The sequence below is a fragment of the Alligator mississippiensis genome, chromosome 15, assembly GCF_030867095.1.
Source record: "Alligator mississippiensis isolate rAllMis1 chromosome 15, rAllMis1, whole genome shotgun sequence".
Lineage (NCBI taxonomy): Eukaryota > Metazoa > Chordata > Crocodylia > Alligatoridae > Alligator > Alligator mississippiensis.
In genome coordinates this window covers 13,995,695-14,015,172 of record NC_081838.1, presented here as the reverse complement: position 1 = coordinate 14,015,172, position 19,478 = coordinate 13,995,695, and the positions used below count along the sequence as shown (strand labels likewise).

Below are 19,478 nucleotides of genomic sequence, written 5' to 3'. Positions count from 1 at the left end.
TAGCTAACGCCCATTCACCGGTAGAAGGACTTCAAATGCCTCAAGGCGTACAGAATCCCACTTAAAAAAAAAAAAAAAGAAAAGAAAAATCTGGATGGACTTCAGTGACTTTACCATTGCCTACTCCCCCCCCCTCCCCCAGCTGAATTCTCCTCATGTCAAGTGCAAATTCTTTTCTTTATTGAGCTCCAGTGGTTTCACCGGTATGGCAGAATCAGGATTCATGGCAGAAGCCTATTGGTGATCTGCCTGCTGGCGATGGCTGGGGATGGTTGTGGGAGAAAGGAAAGCACGGAGTCTTATGAAAGCTTTGAGTTACAGCCCTGAAGCCGTAAGTAGTGAAAGAATGAGGTGAAGTGTGTTGAGATGATGGAGCTAATCTGAACCCTGCCCAGACCTGGTGCAAGGTGGGAGCCATGTGTTACAAAGAGCTTCCCACCCTCTGACAAAACAACACCACAACAAGGTTTTCTTTTTATTTCAGAAAGGAGAAAAGTCTTTCACCTTTTTCTCTTGTCCTAGAATTTGATTGCTGTGTTAAGTGATACCACCAGCAGATCTGCTGAATGGAATTTAAAAGAATTTTTTTTCACAAAAAGAGGAAGAAACCTGCACTGGTTTTTAAATAGCAATTACATTCAAATTAAAAACCTCAAAAATTTAATGCTATAACAACACAGGACCTAATTAAAGCTTATAAATGAATGAGTGTGGCCAGGGGTGTAGGCTGTAGCCGTGTTGGTCTAAGGACATAGGCAGACAAGGTTCCTTGGGTGAATCTGATATCTTTTATTAGACCAACCCAAATAGTTTGAAAATAATTATTAGGCAAGCTTTCAGGTTCAAAAACCCATCATCAGGCTAAGGAAGTTGCAGCAGTTGGTATGTGCTCTTACAGTTTCATTCTGCATTTCATTTCTGCATTTTCATTTCTGCCCTTTTAGAGACTCTATTGCTACATACAGGGGTGTCTTCCAGTAGGCAAATATGAATTTTGTGGTAAGGTAACAATTTTCCCCTGCAACAGCTTTAATGAGTGTTAATGAAGAGTTTTGATTTCCTAAATTGTGAGAACATTAGAATATGCACCGTGGCTGTTATTATCCTTATTTACTATGAAACTAAGTGGTGGCACATTGAAGGGAAGGACACATTATTGCCAGTGAATGACTTAATATAAGTTGATAGTCCTGACTGCTATGTGTGCCACCAGCCACTGTAAGCCCTGTGAGATTGTATTGTGAAATAAGAACAGTGCTATCCCCGAATAAATTAGATTTGGCATTTTGGACTTCTACATGTGTCATGAATAATAGTATAATTATTTCAGAGCCATGTCTATGTTTGTCTTTCATATCTCTTGTTTTTCTGGGTCAAGATTCTTCCGAATCATCTTCTGAGGTAACCCATGATCACGTACATCATGCTGCCAGCTCCTTACACTTTTCCTTCTTTGTGCAGAAAGAGGAGACTACTGCAGAGGAAAGAGCAAGTGCAGGAGTTCCTCAGCTGCTAGTGGAGATGTCAAGTTCAGTAGAGAGTACAAAATAGAGAGCTTTGTTATAGGATGTCACATGTTGCTCAAATGAAAACTGTCCACCTCTCCTCTGCAGTTGACAGTTTCTAAAAATGAAATCCTCAATGGGAAAGTCCTATTCACCTTAAAACATGCCATTAGTTCCTCCAGGAACATGAACACTTAATCTATGCCGGCATTTGGAGATAGAGTTCAGTTGTCTTGAGTGAAATTTGAATGCGGTAGGCTTGCCAGAAGAGGGGACGGGGAACGTGAAAACCCTTCTCTAAGGTACAACCCACCATCTGAGTGACTCTGAACACTTTCTGAGTGTGTGTCGGGAGCTCTGGGGCACTCCTTCCCCTTCCTTGCAGTTCTTTGGGTCTTTGTGGGACTATTATACGCAAAAATAATTTATGGAAGTGTTTTTTAAGATTTCAATGTCAAAATGTTTAGAAAACAGCCGGTTAGTGCTACCTTTGTGGTAAATGGTGAACATATTTGCTTCTGTTCTGAATCAAGCTCAGTGCTAAGTTCGAAGTGCTGAAAATTTTCCCCCCACAAGGAAACTCTGAGTGTCAGCAGGTTTGACCCTCCGCTCCCAGTATCACTTGTCTTAAGTCATCTCAATAAGACCATGAATGTAGCTGGGCAAGAAATGTTTTGCATGGAAAAAACTTGGACGGTGCATGTGGAACACCAGGAAGCAGACAACAGATACTAATTAGAAAAAAACAAGGAAAACAATTATTTCCACTAAAGGTGTGGCATCCACAACAGAACGTTTTGCATCTGATAAACACAAACGGGTGTTTCTGGTGCACCAGGTAGTTTCAGAAGCTGTATATAAGGCCTTGCAAACCAGTGCTCTCTACTCGCTTCTCTTGTTTTACTCCCTGTAGAAAATCAGGTAAGTCTGATCCAACTCTATCTCTTTTTAGCCATGGGGATTCTGAGTTCAACAATAATTTAACATTAGGACTGAATCTTGCATATCTACTTTGGGATATTGTAGGACACTAAGGGGTACTACAGAACTGCAGAAGCTTTCAAAGAAAAGGCAGGAATCTGACAGACACATGGGAATCTGGGATGGTCGTTCTTATTTGTCACTATGGATTGGGGGATTGAATGATTGAGACTGACAAACTTCACGCCCAGCCTTTAAATTAGTTGTGTACAGAAAAATCTCATGGTGGATCCTTTCCAAGTTTTCTTCCCGCTTTCAGAACAAGTGCTACTTGGCATTACTGGGGACAGGACAAAGATTACCAGAATGGTTGTTCTGATCCATTGGGGTTTTGTGTGTGAGATTAGAAATACCAGCTGCAGTTTCGCAGCTGCTTAGAGCTAGTTAAATCCCTTTGAAACCAGCTGCTAGTTTTGCTGTTTTCATGCCATAAAAGCCTCTTTTTTCATGTATTCATTAGGAAACATGCTGGCTCACAAGGGGTCAAGGGCTAAGAGTTTTACCCACATGTCCTTACCCCCAGCCTGCAAGAAACTTTTTCCAGAATTGATGGGAAGTGGCACTCTTCCCCAAAACAAGGGCTGGCTTCCCCAGTTTCAGTAAGTGCTTCGAGGAGAAGGGGGCTGGAGAGGGGGTGGGCAGCAGAGCAGTGTACAGGGACTCCATGGAGCAAGGGACAGAGAAGAAGAGCTGGGACCCAAGTTGTGACCAGAAGCAGAGGGCTTTGGTCATCACATCCCTGATACCTCATTGTTTGTAAGTTGGCCTTTCTACGGCTGTCATTTCAGCTATGAATAATGCTTGAGTTTAGCTGCACTGCCCGTTCTGCATTGCTCAGGGTCTTCCCCTACTTTTTTCTTTTGTTGCAGTTGGTGGGTGGCAGTCATTAGGGAGCCCATAGGTGTGGATGGCATTTCAAGGGCATCTGGGACACTAATGTCTAGAGTGGAGAAGGGACAAGCTGAGGTGATGCTGTGCCATGTCTTGTGTGTAGGTGTGCCCAGTCAAAATCCTGAGTTAGGGGTCCACGTTCCCTTTTGCTCAAAGGAAGAGAATCAAGCTCCTCCAATTCAAACCAGGCAACATGTACAGCCCTTGCAAAACCTGGGAGAGAGGGAGCAACACCCAATATCCCACCGCTCTCCCCAAATTGGGTGATTCCCTGCAGCATTTTGCAGGCTAAGAAACTGAGAAGTTTTTGAAGCTGTTATTTAGAAAAGAGGCTGAGGGCAAGTGGAGCAAAGATATGAGGTGGAGAAAGGAGAGCAGCAGCACAGGCCAAAAAGGAGGGCTGAGGTCAGCATTTCCCTGCTCCATCCCCCGATCTCCAGGTCCCTACCAGATTTCCCTGAGAGTCGCACCTAGGTTTAACCATTGTTTCCATCAGAACTGCACATGTGTCGTGTTTCCTCTGCTCCCTGCTGTGTTTCAGGTTCACCACCATCCCAGCAAGATGTTTGACAGCCTAGACACAGTTGAAGACCTGTTTTACCCAGGCCAGTCTGATTTTCGTTGGCCCCAGTACCCTCAAAGGCGATATTGGTGTTGCTGCTATGACCGATATGGATGCCTAGTTTGGCAGGGCCCATGCTGTTATCCAGGCCCCTGGTGTCGCCGTTAGGAACAGCTCTGGAAGGTGGTGGCCATGCTAAATCCAGCTCAAACATCCACAGCACTGCGATGAACGAAGACATTAAAAGCAAGATACGGATTCACTGCTCACCCAAAGGACATGGCTTTAAACGGTGCTAAGCGCTCAGCACCTCCCTTGTGAGGCCTCAGCACTGCTACAAGACGCCCTCCCCCATACACCTGTTTCCTACACTTTGATTTGTCATTCTAGGAACCTTTAATTCTCTGCACTGTTTAGCATTAAGGTCCATACATGCTGTACTGTCACTTAAAAGGAAGATTCTGCTTCCCTAGAGCCCACTTGCAATCCACTGTAGACCCCTGGACACAGCCACAGTGGTGTCAAAGGGCTTTGGAGTCAACAGGACAGAGATGGTCTTTTATTGTTTGCTGCTAACTAGAAACTTGGTTATACAAACTGTATCATGGAGAAGTGGCTGATTCTCCTCCTTACATGGTGCTTTGCCTCATGTGACATTATTCAGGAAGAAAAGAATTGAATAGGTAGATGGAAACAGTTTGGTAGTAAAATCATCAGCAGCAAAGAAAGAAGCTCACCTTGTAGAAATGGGCCATGTGTAGAAACCCGTTTGTGGCCCTTTTGGCAAACCTTGGGAATATTTGCTGTCTCCTCTGTATCCCTTCTGTGTCTGTACACTCAATTTCTTCTGTGCATTAAACTTCCTCTGCAGCATAATATTTGCCTCCTGGGTTTTTTCCCCTCCGGTCCTTATCTGTAGATGTGCTGGTAAAATTCCCTCCTGTGCAGAGCCCCACACCCAGCATGACATGACTCAATTCCCACTGAAGTCCTACACAGAGATGAAAATCAGCCCTGGAACATGTCTGTGTGCCCTCTTCTTTCCTCCGACCCCAGTTTGTTATTCTTCCTCATATACAGCACCCATCCTTTTCAGTCACAGCTCCATGAGCAATAATACTGCACTTTCTACTTTCCAGAAATATAATAGCAGCACTGAAATCTCTCCAGCCCTTTCTTCCTCAAATATTAAAAAGAGAGAGGAGCCTCAGGATTTGCTCCCAGTCATTCCAACCTCCAACCAGATTTCCCCAAAACATGTCCACATAAGAAAAATCAATTGTAATTAGAACTCATAGAATCATAGCCAAGGAGGGTGGGAAGGGACCTCAGGAAGTCAGATCTAGTCCTACCCCCTACTCAAAGCAGCACCACCCCAAAATAGATTATCCCTGCCAAAGCTTTGCCTAGCTGGGTTTTGGAAACCGCCAAAGATGGAGCTTCCATCCCCGCTCTGGGGAGCCTGCGCCAGGGTGTTACTACCCTCCTAATGAGAAAGTTCTTTCTTAAAGCTAACCTAAACTTCCCTTGCTGCCAACTGAGACCATTGCTCCTTGTTCTGTCATCTGCCACCACTGAGAATAGCCTAGCTCCATCCTCTTTCGAACTACCCGTCATGTAGTTGAAGACTGCTATTACGTCTCCTCTCAGTCTCCTCTGTCATGACCCAATGATTGTGTGTGCACTTCATCACTGCAGAATTATTTCCCGCCCCATGGAGCTTTCTTTGCACAGTGCAATTCTTAGCTGCAGAGAGAAAACCCAGGTGCAAAGGAGTTCCCACCACCCGTATGTAAATTTTTTTCCCACTATTGACTGTTTCTAAATTATTCCCACGTGGTGGCTAGCGATTGGCTTGCTAGCCATATAAGAGGTTTGAGCAGTTTCCGTCCAAGTTGTAGAGGACTCCACAACCATCTCGTGGGGACTCTGAGCACGTGGCAGAGTAATAGAAACTTTGTGTGTGTCTTAGAGGAATTCGGCGGCCTGATCAACCACCAACCTCTTCCCATCTCATTCGTTAAATTCTTAAGACGTATCTACGGTTTTTTTGCGCACTTGTCAAGAGTATCCAGAGCTCTGTCGTGTTTGTTTTGTGGAGCCTAGAAAACTCCATGTGTATGTCTTCGGTGGAGCCTAGCAAACTCCACGTGTGTTTGTCTGTAACTGCAACGTAAGCAAGTTTTTCACCGTAGATGGTCTGCCTGCACCGCGACCATCTACGGTGTAAGTAAAGTTTTCTTTGTTCAACCGCTAGGAGTCCGTGCCTAATTCTAGTCCGTCATGCAAAAGTATCCGCCCAACCATTTCGGGCTACCGGCCACAGCCTGCTGCGTGCCCCCGAAAGCTTCGGACCACTCCCAGCCCGCACATGGCGACGAGGATGGGATCCGGGGAAAGCACGATGGAACTAGAATTAATTAAGAACTGCCCTTGGCACAGTGGAAAATGCCAAGTAGAAAACATCATGGAACTGGAGGTGCATATCGCTTACCACCAGGTGGGCGGAAAGGGTGAAAGGTTTATCATCGGACACCTTTTGCTGAAGGGAGAAGAGGGAGCTTCCGAAGACGGAGCCCTAAGAGAGAGGGAGGTGTATCTTCACCCCGCAGCATTTGGGTGTATAATGAATAGTGAGCTGGTCTTATTTAAGCCCCTGAAGACTGTGTCCCTTGCTAGGGTCAACCCGGCAGGTGCAGTAAACCTGACCCTCACTCAGGAGTGTGCCCGTTGCTCGCGATGTGCTCGGGAGAGTGAGGAACCGGTGCTGATCAACCAGTTCGCCCCCTTTATGGTGGTGTCTAGATTGAGGAATCGCGAGCTTCCATCCGAGCTCCATAAAGATCTGGAGACGAAGAGACGCGCCGCAGCTGAGAGGGTAGCCCCAAAATACAACAAGGGGAGAATGTTAACTGCAACATTTCATATTCTAACTGATCTAATGCACAAAAATGCAAGTTTGAAAGCCCAGCTGCTCCTGGCCGTTCAAGCAGTCAAAGAGGCGGCTGCGAAAGAAAATCTTGAAACGCCACTCCAAGAGGGCGCCGAGCAAGAGGGAGACCGTGTGGAAGAACCGGAAAAGAAAGGTGGAGCTTCGGAAGAACACGCGAGAGTTCAGCCGGTGACCCCGCCCACCGACGGAGCGTCGCTTCCGGCGACCAAGCCTTCTTCCTGACGGGAGGGAGCATCGAGCGGAGGAGTGCATCCACCCCTCCTGCCAGAAGCAATAACAGCAGCAATGACTCCCGCAGTAACAGCTCATCCTGTGGCCACAATCAACCCAGTGACTGATGCACAGGGTGCAGGTTGTGCTGCCACCTGTCGCACTCATGTTTGGGTGGAGCTACAGCAGCTTTGTGGAGAATCTGGGACGGAATCCGACGAGGCTGTAGTCTCATGGCTAGGACTCATGTCCATGGAGTTTGAGTAATCTTCTTCATCAGTTATCACGACTGTGTATCCTGATGGAGCCAAGAATATCCAGCAATCGGGAACATCAATACTCAATCAAGGCTTAAGATGCAAGACGTCGCAAATCCGACCTTCCAACATTGCCATAGAGAACACCAGAGGAGCGATTCATGTTTGGATTCCTCCTACAGCATTCTGGACTCAATAAGCGGCAACTTCGGATTTTAGGAGACGCAGGCCAATGGCAACTGGCCTATGAGTTAGGTTTTCATTATTTAGAAGAACGGGATGACGAATCAACAACACTTTTATCTTGTTGAGTGTACAAGAGAGGGTTGTCCAGAGTAGAGTCGTGTTCAAACACCTGTATTATATGTTTTAGGAGTAATAGTGAGTTTAATTGACCGCCTTGTCGTGCGGTGCCATGTGAATTTTGTAATATTAGTGAAATAACTGTTTTAAGAGAATTCTTTTCACAGATCCGGAATTCAGAGTGCGTGGCGGAGAGAAGCCCCAAGAAGGACAACATCATCGAAGAAGTGAAGGCTTGACACGCGACTTCGCCATGACGCCCATTGAAGCCCTAATAGTTCAATTTTTTGTTATGAACCTGGTTATGTGTGTATGTATTTGTGTCGGCTATTATTTAATTTGATCCCTGGAGGACGAATTTCTTATGTTGTCTGATTTTGTGTTTACCCGTTTAGTTCAACAACCCGTTGTAAGAGCTATTGGTGACCCGAGTGATGAGCATGTGGTATAATTCAGCTGTGCCTTCAGCAAGGGGGGATGTCATCACCCAATGATTGTGTGTGTGCTTCGGCACTGCAGAATTATTTCCCGCCACATAGAGCTTTCTTTGCACGGTGCAATTCTCAGCTGCAGAGAGAAAACCCCGGTGCAAAGGAGTTCCCACCATCCGTATGTAAATGTGTTTCCCACTATTGGCTGTTTCTAAATTATTCCAACGTGGCGGCTAGCGATTCGCTTGCTAGCCATATAAGAGGTTTGAGCAGTTTCCGCCCAAGCTGTAGAGGACTCCACAACCATCTCGTGAGGACTCTGAGCACGCGGCAGAGTAATAGAAACTTTGTGTGTGTCTTAGAGGAATTCGGCGGCCTGATCAACCACCAACCTCTTCCCGTCTCGTTCGTTAAATTCTTAAGACGTATCTACAGTATTTTTGCGCGCTTGTCAAGAGTATCCAGAGCTCTGTTTGTGTTTGTTTTGCGGAGCCTAGCAAACTGCGTGCGTGTGTCTTCGGTGGAGCCTAGCAAACTCCACGTGTGTTTGTCTGTAACTGCAACGTAAGCAAGTTTTTCTGCCTGCACCACGACCATCTACGGTGTAAGTAAAGATTTCTTTCTTCAACCGCTATGAGTCCGTGCCTAATTCTAGTCTGTTGTGCAGAAGTACCCGCCCAACCATTGCGGGCTACCGGCCGCAGCCTGCCGCGCGCCCCTGAAAGCCTCGGACTGCTCCCGGCCCGCACATCCTCTTCTCTAAATGAAATAAGCCCAGGTCCCTGAGTCTTTCCCCACAAGATTCCAGATGTGGCCTTGTGGGCACTATACCCAGCAGGGCACGGGTGCTGAATTTTAAGAAAGGTAACTGGTGAGTCTGACCCTGGATGAGATGAAGGGTGTTTGGTGAGTGTCTCATGTCCGGGGAGCAATTGGAGGTGGGTGTGTATCCCAGAAAGAGCAAGACTCCCTGGTGAGCCCTCTGGGACTGCAGCCGTAGACCAGAACCGGTGCTGGTGGGCAGCATTCTTGCAGTAACATGTCACCCATTGCCTGGATGGAAGGAGAGGGAGTTCCCTGTAGAGGGGTAAATATCCTGGGTAGGCGGGGTGGGGAACCTATGCCCTTCTCATTGTAAGCACAGTCCGAAGGCCTGTCTCAGTGAGGCGCTCTGTGTCTGTGCCAGTGTCACGTGCTGCATCGTCCACAACTCCAAACCGAGGGTCTGCGTTCTGTTCATTTCTGTTCTGTCCTCTCTCTCTCACTGAATCCATGATGGCTGTTCCTAATCTCCCTTTTCTCCTCCAAGTCTTTACAAATGGATTCCTTGAGGATCTGCTCCATGATTTTTCCAAGTACTGAGGTGAGACTGACTGGTCTGTAGTTCCCCAGATCCTCCTTCTTCCCTTTCTTAAATATGGGCACTATGTTTGCCCTTTTTCAGTCATGCTGGACCTCTCCTGATTACATGAGTTTTGAAAGATGATGGCCGATGGGTCTGCAATCACATCAGTCAATGGCCTCAGCACCCTCAGGTACATGCCATCCATCCCATGTACTTGTACACATCCAGATTTTCTGAGTAGTTTCTAACCTGTTCTTTCACAACTGAGGGTTGCTCTGGTCTGCAGTCCTGGTTTTTGAACAAGTCTTTTTGAAAAGGAGGAACCTGGGGCCTGTGTGCAACCCTGTGTCTGCATGTCATTGGAGGCAGCGCCCTATTCCATTTCCCCAGAACTCATATCTGGTAGGTTTACTCTGGTAGGATTACAGGGGAGAATAGAGACTAGAGCTGTGCGAAATTTCATCGGCTGTTTTGATTAAACAGTGTTTCAAATCATTTCGAGCTCAAAACAGCGAAATCAAATCAAACCAAATCAAATCAAATCAAAGGGCTTTGAAACAGCCTTGAAACAAAATGAGGCTAGTCAAAACATTTCAAAAGTCTCAAAATGTTTTGAGTTTCAAAGCCAGCAGCAAGGTGGTGGGAAACAGGGGAGAACCAGGGCTTCACTCCCAGTATCAGCCGGGAGCACAGCCCTGGCTCTCCCCATCTTCTGCCACCAGACTGCAGGAAGCTGATCACAGCACAGCGGAAGGGAACTGAGGCTGGGCTCACTTCCCCTCCCAAGTGCTGTGATGAGGCTGGGGAAAGAAACTGAGCCTCATCGCTCAGTTCCCCTCCTCAGCCCTACGATCAGGCTGGGGATGGGAACTCAGCCCAGCTTGGCTGACTGAGCCAGCAAAACCAGCTTCCCTCCCTCATCTGGCAGGCAGATCAGGGTCTCATTGTAAGCACAGTCCTAAGGCCTGTCTGTCTCAGTGAGGCGCTCTGTGTCTGTGCCAGTGTCACGTGCCGCATCGTCCACAACTCCAAACCGAGGGTCTGCGTTGTGTTCATTTCTGTTCTGTCCTCTCTCTCTCACTGATTTCTTACTTATCAGTGTAAATAGACATGTAATTCTTGTAAGTTTTGTTGTTGTCTGTTATCATTGATACACTCCTGTGGTTTCCAGTTTAAATAAAATGTGTATTCATTTGTTTGGGATCTCTGATTTTGAGTAGTTCCAGGTGTTAGTACCTGACTTCATACAGTCTGGCTGCATCTACTTGAGACACTGACTGCACACTTCTTACTGCATGGTCTATTAGTACTTGTTTTAATGAGTACTAAATGACTGTGTAAGAACTGGAGTTACTGAGCAGTAGCATCAGCAAATGGCTTTCATGTGACACTGAATGCACAGTAGTTCATTCCCAGTGCACAGAAGCATCATATCATGCTTTCTGCCAGATGTTACAACAGCTTGAATCCCATTGAAGTGTGACTGGAATTAGAGTACTGTGTCTCATTTCCAAAATCTGTCTGGTACCAGTAGGCCTGCAATAGAAGTTGGAGGAGAACGTGACAGATATTGTAGGTATAGGCTAGTTGCTAGTGACTTTATAGTGAAGATGCAACAGGATTTCTGTTTGGGATCCACTTATTCCAAAGGCTTGCAAACATGTACAGAAAGATTGGATTTCAGATTCATATTATGACAGAACCTAGCAATGCAAAGGTTCTGCAAGAGATAAAGTGTGGGCACGTGGAATGCTAGAGCTGGGGCTAATACAGCCTTTGTTAAGTCCTTACGCCAGCCCTGCGGTACTCGTCCAGAGGCAGGATGGGACCATCAGGTTCTGTGTGGACTACAGGAAGCTAAATGCTATTACCACCCCCAACACTTACCCAATACCAAGGATGGACTCTCTGCTTGATACCCTGGGCTGAGCCAAGTGCATCTGTACTCTTGATTTATCCAAGGGGTTCTGGCAGATGGCACTGGATGTGGACGCCATGGCCAAAACCTACCACACCTTTGGGACTGTATGAGTTCACTGCTTTATCTTTTGCTATGAACAATTCTCCCGCTTCTTGTCAAAGACTGATTCATAACTTGCTACAAGGATGTAAGCAGTGAGCAGTGGCTTACATCGATAACATTGCCATCTTCAGTCAAGACTTTGAATCACAACTGATTCATCTCACCACTGTGTTAAACAAAATTGACATTGCAGGATTGCAGATCAGCTCTGCTTAGTATGGATTTCTCTTAATATTGACATAATTTTGACCAAACCAGGGTGGCAGTGGCTGGAGAGATTTGAGGGCTGGCATTATCTTTCTGGAATGTGGAGAGCGCAATAGTAACAGTGCCAGCTGAAGCCACAGCTGAAAAGGACCAGGTGCTCTATAGGAGAAAGAATAGGAAGCACCCCATGTTGGGTAGGAGGAAAGTCCAGGGCACACAGACATGTTCCAGGGCTATTTTTCATCTCTGTGTAGCACTTCAGTGGATATTGAGTCATTCTGGGTGCTGGGCTCTGCACAGGAAGGCATTTCACCAACAGGTTTGCAAATAAGGCATGGAGGGAAAAAAACTCCAGAAGGGAAGTATGATGCAGAGTAATATTAATGCATGGAAGAAACTGAGTATACAGATACAGAAGGGATACAGAGCAGAGGGCAAATAACCGGGATTCTACGCCAGGCCCATTTTGTACAAGGTGTGCTAATTTCTTTGCAGCTGCTGACTTTTACTACCAATCTGTTCCCATCTATTTATTTACTACTTTTCTCCCTGAATAATGTCACATATGAAAAAGGACCATGCAAAGAGGAGGATAAACAGTTTCTTAATGATGCAGTGTCTGTACTAAATTCTTCAGTTAGAAGCAAAGAATAACCAAGTTTTGTTTCCTGTTGACACTAACACCCTTCTACACCACTGGGGCTGTGTCCAGTGGTCTGCGATGGCTTGCAAGTGGACTCTAAGGAGGCAGAGGTTTCCTTTTAAATGACAGCACAGCATGAAGAAGCCTTAATGTTTATCAAACATCTTGCTGTGCTGGGGTCAAACCTGAAACAAGGGAGCAGAGGAAACATGACACATCTGCAGTTCTGATGGGATCATAGGTCTAAAGCTGGGAGCAACTCTCATGGAAATCTGGTAGGGAATTGGGGAATGGGGGATGGAGCAAGGAAATGCTGACCACAGTCCTCCTTTCTGCCTGAGTCACTGCTCTTTGCCTCCACCTCATAAATTTGCTCAACTTGCCCTCAGCCTCTCCCTGAAACAACAGCTTCGAAGGCTTCTCACTTTCTATGCCTCAAAAATCCTATCTGGAAAGCAGGCTCCAGGCCCCTGTGGGGAAGCTGCAGCAGGAGTGGGGCAGGGAGCCTTTAGTCCAAGCCTAGGCAGCCCCTGGCCCGATGATGCAGGCACAGTCCTGGGATATGGGGAATGTGCATTCACTTCAGGACCCAGAACCCAAGTCTTCCTCTTTCTGTCTCCGACCCCTGGGATCTGGGGGCCAAAGGTGGATTCCACTTCTGCACCTTGTTGCATTGAAGGAAGGATTCATCCTTAGGTAGGCAGTTTCCAGTTAGGATCCCACACTCCTGGGGAAAATCTGGGCTGTGGGCTATCACCCCTGTTGGAAAGAGTGGTGGATTGCAGATATTGCTCCTACTCTTTGGGGCTTTGCAATGGCTGAACATATGGCCTGGTTTGGATTGGAGGAGCTTGAGTCTCTTTGTTTGAACTAATGGGGCCCTGGATACCTCACTCTGGCCATTAGTGTCCCACATGCCCTTGAAATGCCAAACTAACCTGTTGGCTCCCTAATGCATGCCAACAAACCAAATGCAGCAAAAACAAAAAACAAAAAAACCAAAAAAAATAGAAAGCCCGTAATCATTACTGAAAACCAATAAATACAAGTCCAGGATCCATTTCTAAATGTAATACTTAAAGGAAAATACCTGCAAGCGATCAAGCTGAAGTGAACTTACCCGGCTCAACTAAGAGAAAAGACGAGAAGTAATAAAACAGCATCATGTGCTAGCCCTTTTATACAGTTGTCAGACCTAAGGGACCATTTGAGGTATCGTCTATGTTGGGTCCTTATTAGCAACAAATCATATATGTGTCGTGTGTGACAACCCTTCAACTGCTGTAATTGTTTCACTCTGTTTTTGGAATGATTGTGCTTTTAAATTTAGCGTATGACGGGCAAATTACACCCTCCCCTAAAGCTATCTTTTAAATTAAAAGTTTATGGGTCAACCTTCTTCCTGGCCTTGCTCTATGGAATTCAGTGGAGTTGAAAGATTGGGGGTAAATCTGTAGGCAAGAAGAAAAGAAAGCACCTGAGGAAACAATCATGCCTGAGGAATATTGGAAATACATAGATCAGGCACCTCGCAGAGCTGCTGAGTCCTCAGGATTGCCACTTGTGTCGGGGGCCATCCTGGGTGCACAACATGCCTGAAAGCCATGCCATTAAACTCAGCCGTGAATTTGTATGTTGCTTTTCATTTCCAGCTCTCCGGCACTCCAGGGCGTTCAAGCACTCGGCAGTCTCCATTCTCCCCTGTAATCCTACAGGAGGAAACCTTCATCATCTCTGTTCAGGGGAATGGCATGGGGTACTACTGCCCCCAGTTTCATGTAGACACAAGGATGCAGACAGGGCCTGGGCTCCCCCGTTTTCAGAGAGCTGCGTTTACAATCCAGGATTGCAGATGAGATCTGCTTCGGATTGATGTGCCTTAATTTGGACATGCTTTTGCACAACCCATGTTGAAGTTAGGAATGACTGGGAGGGAGGCATGAGAGCGCTCTCTGTTTTTAATAGTCTATCAGGAAAGGGCTGGAAAGATTTGAGGGCTGATACTCTGTTTCTGCAATGTGGAAAGTGCAGTATTATCACTCCTGGAGCCACGGCTGAAAAGGACCAAGGGCTCTATATGAGAGACAAGTGCAAACACCTAATGTTGGGTAGGAGGAAAGCCCAGGGCACACAGACATGCTCCAGGGCTGATTTTCATCTCTGTGTAGCACTTCAGTAGGAATTGAGTCATGCTGGGTGCGGGGCTCTGCACGGGAGGGAATTTCACCAGCATGCCTGCAAATAAGGAACGGAGGGCAAAAAACCTAGGAGGCGAATATTATGCTGCAGAGGAAGTTTAATGTACGGAAGAAATTGAGAATACAGACACGGAAGGGATACAGAGGAGAGAGCGAATTTCCCCAAGGTTTTCCAAAGGGTCACAGCTGGGATTATACATCTGTTGTCACCAAACATCTTCTACACGTCTGTGGCTGTGCCAAGTGGTCTGCAATGGATTACAAGTGGACTGTAAGGAGGCAGAGGCATCCGTTGAAATGACAGCACCGCATGAAGAGGCCTTAATGTTTAACAGTGCAGAGAATACAAAGTTCCTAGAGTAACAAAGCAAAGCGTAGGAGACAGGAGAATGGGGGAGGGAGTCTTGTAGCAATGCCAAGCCCTCACACTTAGCACTGCTCTGAGCCATGTCCGTCGGGTCAGCCAGGAATCTGTATCTTGCTTGTCATGTCCGTTGTGCTCCAAGTGCCGTGGATATCCGAGCTGGACTTAGCATGGCCAGCACCTTCCGTATCTGCCCCTACCGCCCCACCCGGGGCAACAGCACCATCCCTGCCAAATTAGCTGTCCAGTGCATGGATCATAGCAACAACAATAACATGGCCTTCTGCGGCGGGGTCTCCAACAACAATCTGGACTCTGGTAGTACAGGTCATCCAGCATGTCCAGGCTGTCAGACATCTTGCAGTGATGGAGGCGAACCTGAAACACAGCAGGGAGCAGAGGAAACATGACACATGGGCAGTGCTGATTGATCAAAGGGGCCTAACTTGGATGCGAGTCTCAGAGCAATCTGGCAGGGACATAGAGACTATGGGATGGAGCATGGAAATGCTGACCTCAGCCCTCCTTTGTCCCGGTGTCACAGCTCTCCTTTCCTCCACCTCCTTGCTTTCCTCTACTTCCCATCAACCTCTCCCCCCAACAACACCTTTGAAGCCTTCTCACTTCCTTTGCCTTCAAAATGCTGGCTGGAAAGCAGGCTCCAGGGCCCTGTGGGGCAGCTGCAGCAGGAGTGGGGCAGGGAGCCTTTAGTCCAGGCCTAGGCAGCCCCTGCCCGATGGTGCAGGCACAGTCCTGGGACGTGGGGAATGTGCATTCACTTCAGGACCCAGAACCCAAGTCTTCCTCTTTCTGTCTCCTACCACTGGGATCTGGGGGCGAAGGTGCATTGCACCCCTGAAGCTTGTTGCACTGCAGGAAGGATTCAGCCTTAGGCAGTTGGCAGTTGTGGATCCCACAATCCCGGGACATGTCAGGGCTGCCGGGAATCACCCCAGTTGGGGAGAGAGGTGGGATTTGGGATATTGCTCCCTCTCTTCTGAGCTTTTCAGTGGCTGAACTTGCTGCCTGCTTTAAATTGGAGGACCTAAAGTCTCTTCTTTGAGCTAAGGGGGCCTTGGGCATCAGGGTCAGGATTTGGATTGTCACTCCTGACTGCGCACTCCTACACCTTGAACAACACATGGCACTTCATCACTTCAGCTGGGTGCCTCTTTCATTCTGGCCATTACTGTCCCAAATGCCCTTGAAATGCCAACCTCAGCTGGGGGGCCCTAATTCCTGCCACCCACCAGGTTCAGTAAAACAACAAAAACAAGTGAAAGACCCTGAGCATTGTGAAAAACAATGAACACAAGAGCAAGTTCAGTTTTTAAATTACAGCGGAAAGAAAGATACTTGGAAGAGATGAAGCTGAATTGGACTTACCTGGCTCACTGAAGAGAGAAGTCAAGAAGTGATTAAAATATCCTCACTGTGCAACCTTTTATACAGTTGTCAGACGGACGGGAGCATTTGCAGCATCTTCTGTACTTGACGTCCTGGTTCGTGACAAAACGTGTGTGTGTCACGTGTGCCAATCCGCCAAATACTGTAATTGTTTCACTCTGTGTTTGTAATTATTGTGTTTTTAATTTAGTTTAGGACTGGCAAATTACACCCCTCCAGGTGTCTTTTCAATTAAAAGTTTATGGGTCAACCTTCTTCCTGCTCTTGCTCTATGGACTTCATTAGAGCTGGAGGATTTGGGGTACGTCTGCAGGGTACGCAGAGCAGGTGTTGGTGGAACCATTTGCTCTCCTGTGCATGAATCCAGTTTGGTCCATACTGTTATGCGGTGGGGAGCGGGGTGTTTCTGAAACCCAAAGAGGAGAAGGAGCCATTGTTTAGTATGCTCAGGTGCGCACCTGACATTTTCGGATTCAGTGCCCACCAAAACCCATGGATGTCAGCACATTGACTGGGGGAAGGACTGACATGCTTCATACGTCTTGCGAACCCCACCTATGGGTTTTATAACTTCTGGAGTGCCTTCAACTTTGACTGTGTATTATTTTACTTTATGTCAAGGTTTGGTTATCTTTTTGTCTCTGGGTTCAATTTCCCCCTCATCTCAATTAGAGATGTATTTCTTCATTAATATTCAGTGGTTTCACCAATGCAGCAAAGGCAGGGTTCATGGCAGAAGCCTATTCCTGTGCTGCTTGGTGGCAATGGCAGGGCATGGTTGTAGGAGAACAGAAAGCATGAGGTCTTACAAAAGGTCTGAGTACAGCTTTGAAGCTGTATGAGATGAACATCCTTGACTTTTTCCACACCGAACTAAGAGAGTTGTTGGAAAGTTCACGATGGACCTCTGATCTGTCCCACGTGGCATTTCTTGTGTTCTTACTGAGGTGAAGTGTGTTGAGTTGATTGAGCTAATCTGAACCCTTTAGCTTCCCACCCTTTACAGAACAACACCCAAACAAAGTTTTCATTCATTTGAGAAAGGAGAGGCATCTTTCCCTCTTTCAAATGCCCTAGAAATTCATTACTATATTAAGTAACACCACCAGCAGATCTGGCCAGTGAAATTTTATCAAAAAACAGAGAAACCTGCCACTGCTTCTTCAATGCAAATCAAAGAGCCCCAAATTCCAGGAGTACTATTCATGACCTAATTAGTGCTTAAAAACAAGTGAGCTTTATTTGCATTTTTAAGGGGGCTGCCTAGCTACATACAGGAGTGTCTTCCTGTACGAAATTATGAACTTTGTAATTATGTAATGGTTACTGCCCTGTAACAGCTTTAATGACAGTTAATGAAGTGCTTCAATTTTCTAAATTCTGAGAATATTAGAATATCCACCGTGTCACTGATTAGCCCTAGGTTCAGTGAACCTAAGCTATGACAGGGTGAGGTAAAGTCATGTTACTGCTAGTCAATTAGTTAATAAATGTGATAATTCTGAGTGCTACACGTGAACCTGAAAAAGCATTCAGCTTCTGACATTGTTTTGTGACATAACTTTATGCTATATGCTATTAAATAAGGTTTGGCATTTCGGACTTCTAAATATGTCATAAACAAGGGTATAATTATTTTAGAGCCACTTCCATGTTTGGCTTTCATGTCTCTTGTTTTTTTGGGTCAAGCTTCTCCTGGACCATCTTCTGAAGTAAAGGATGAGGAAGTGCATCATGTGGCCATCTTCTTTCACTTCACCTACTTGGTGCAGGAAGAGCCGAACCTGCCACCGAAAAAGCAAGTGTGGCAATGAGCTAGGTGCTGGGGAGATGTCACCTTGACAAGTTCAGTACAAAGTGGAAAGCTTTTTTATAAGAGGCTACAGGTTTCCAAATGAAAAATAGCTCTACTTCTTCTCTGCGGTTGACAGTTCCTAAACAATAAAATAGTAATGGGAAAGCCCTGTTCTCCTTAAAATATCCCGTTAGTACCTCTAGGAACGTGAACACTTGATCTGTGCAGGTTTTTTGAGGATGGAGTTGAAGTGTGTGGAGTGAAATTTGATTTTGTTGGTCTTGTTAGAAAAAGGGCTGGGGAGCGTGAATACCCTTCTCTAAGGTACAACCCAGCATCTGAGTGACTCTGAACACTTTCTGAGTGTGTGTCGGGAGCTCTGGGACACTCCTCCCCCTTCCTTGCAGTTCATTGGGTTTTTGTGGCACTATTATACACAAAATTCAATTATGGAAATGTTCTCAAATACTGACTTCTTGTCTGAATCAAGCTCAATGCCCAGTTCAAAGTGCTGTAGAATATCCCCAAAAAAGGAAACCTTGAGTTTCAGCAAGTTTTTCCCTACCCTCCCAGTACTACACCTATTAACTCATGTCCAGAAAACCCAGAAAAACTGGGACCAAACACGTGACCACAAGCAGAGGGAGTAGGTCATCGCATCCCTGATTTTGGCCTTTCTACGACTGTCTTTACAACCATCACGAAGGTCTGGCTCTTACTGCACGGCACCTTCTGTCTTGCTCAGGTCTTTCTTTCTTTTTGTTGCTTTTGTTGCAGTAGGTGGGTGGCCGGCATAAGGGAACCCACAACTGAGGTTGGCATTTTAAGGGCATTTGGGACACTAATGGCCAGAGTGGAAAAGGGACCAGGTGAGGAGATGCTGTGTCATGCCATGTGCAAAGCATAAGTGTGCCCAGTCAGGAGTGACAATCCAGATCCTGAGCTAGGTGTCCAGGAGCCCCTTAGATTGAATGAAGACACACAAGCCTCTCCAATCCAAACCAGACAGCATGTTCCTTCACTCCTTTCAAAGCCCACAGCATATGGAGCAATATCCAACATCCTGCCTCTCTCCCCAGCTGGGGGCATTCCCTGCACCCCTGTCTTCCAGGGAGTGTGGGATCCAAAACTGGAACCTGCCTAAGGCTGAATCCTTCCTGCACTGCAACAAGCATCAGATGTGGGAGGCACCTTTGCCCCCGAGATCCCAGTGGTAGGGGACAGAAAGAGGAAGACTTGGGTTCTGGAGCCTACTTTCCATCCAGCCTTTTGCAGGCAAAGAAAGTGGTGAGAGGCTGAGGGCAAGTGGAGCAAAGGGACAAGGGGGGGAAAGGAGAGCACTGACAGTGACAGATGGGTCCCCTCCATTTCCTGGTCCCTGGGTCCCTACCAGATGTCCCAGA

The 19,478-nt window shown here is 46.6% G+C and overlaps 2 long non-coding RNA genes across 2 annotated transcripts; one reads left to right on the top strand and one right to left on the bottom strand.

Moving 5' to 3' along the window:
• Window positions 1-2,367: 2,367 nt before the first annotated feature.
• On the top strand, window positions 2,368-4,815 carry LOC132245665 (uncharacterized). The gene is made up of 2 exons (XR_009457366.1): window positions 2,368-2,426; window positions 3,919-4,815. It is a non-coding gene; the product is annotated as an uncharacterized LOC132245665 (long non-coding RNA).
• A 9,774-nt stretch (window positions 4,816-14,589) lies between these two features.
• Window positions 14,590-16,348, bottom strand: LOC132245789 (uncharacterized). Its single transcript, XR_009457499.1, has 2 exons — window positions 16,260-16,348; window positions 14,590-15,251 (listed from the first exon to the last, which is right to left on the bottom strand). It is a non-coding gene; the product is annotated as an uncharacterized LOC132245789 (long non-coding RNA).
• Between the last annotated feature and the right edge of the window lie 3,130 nt (window positions 16,349-19,478).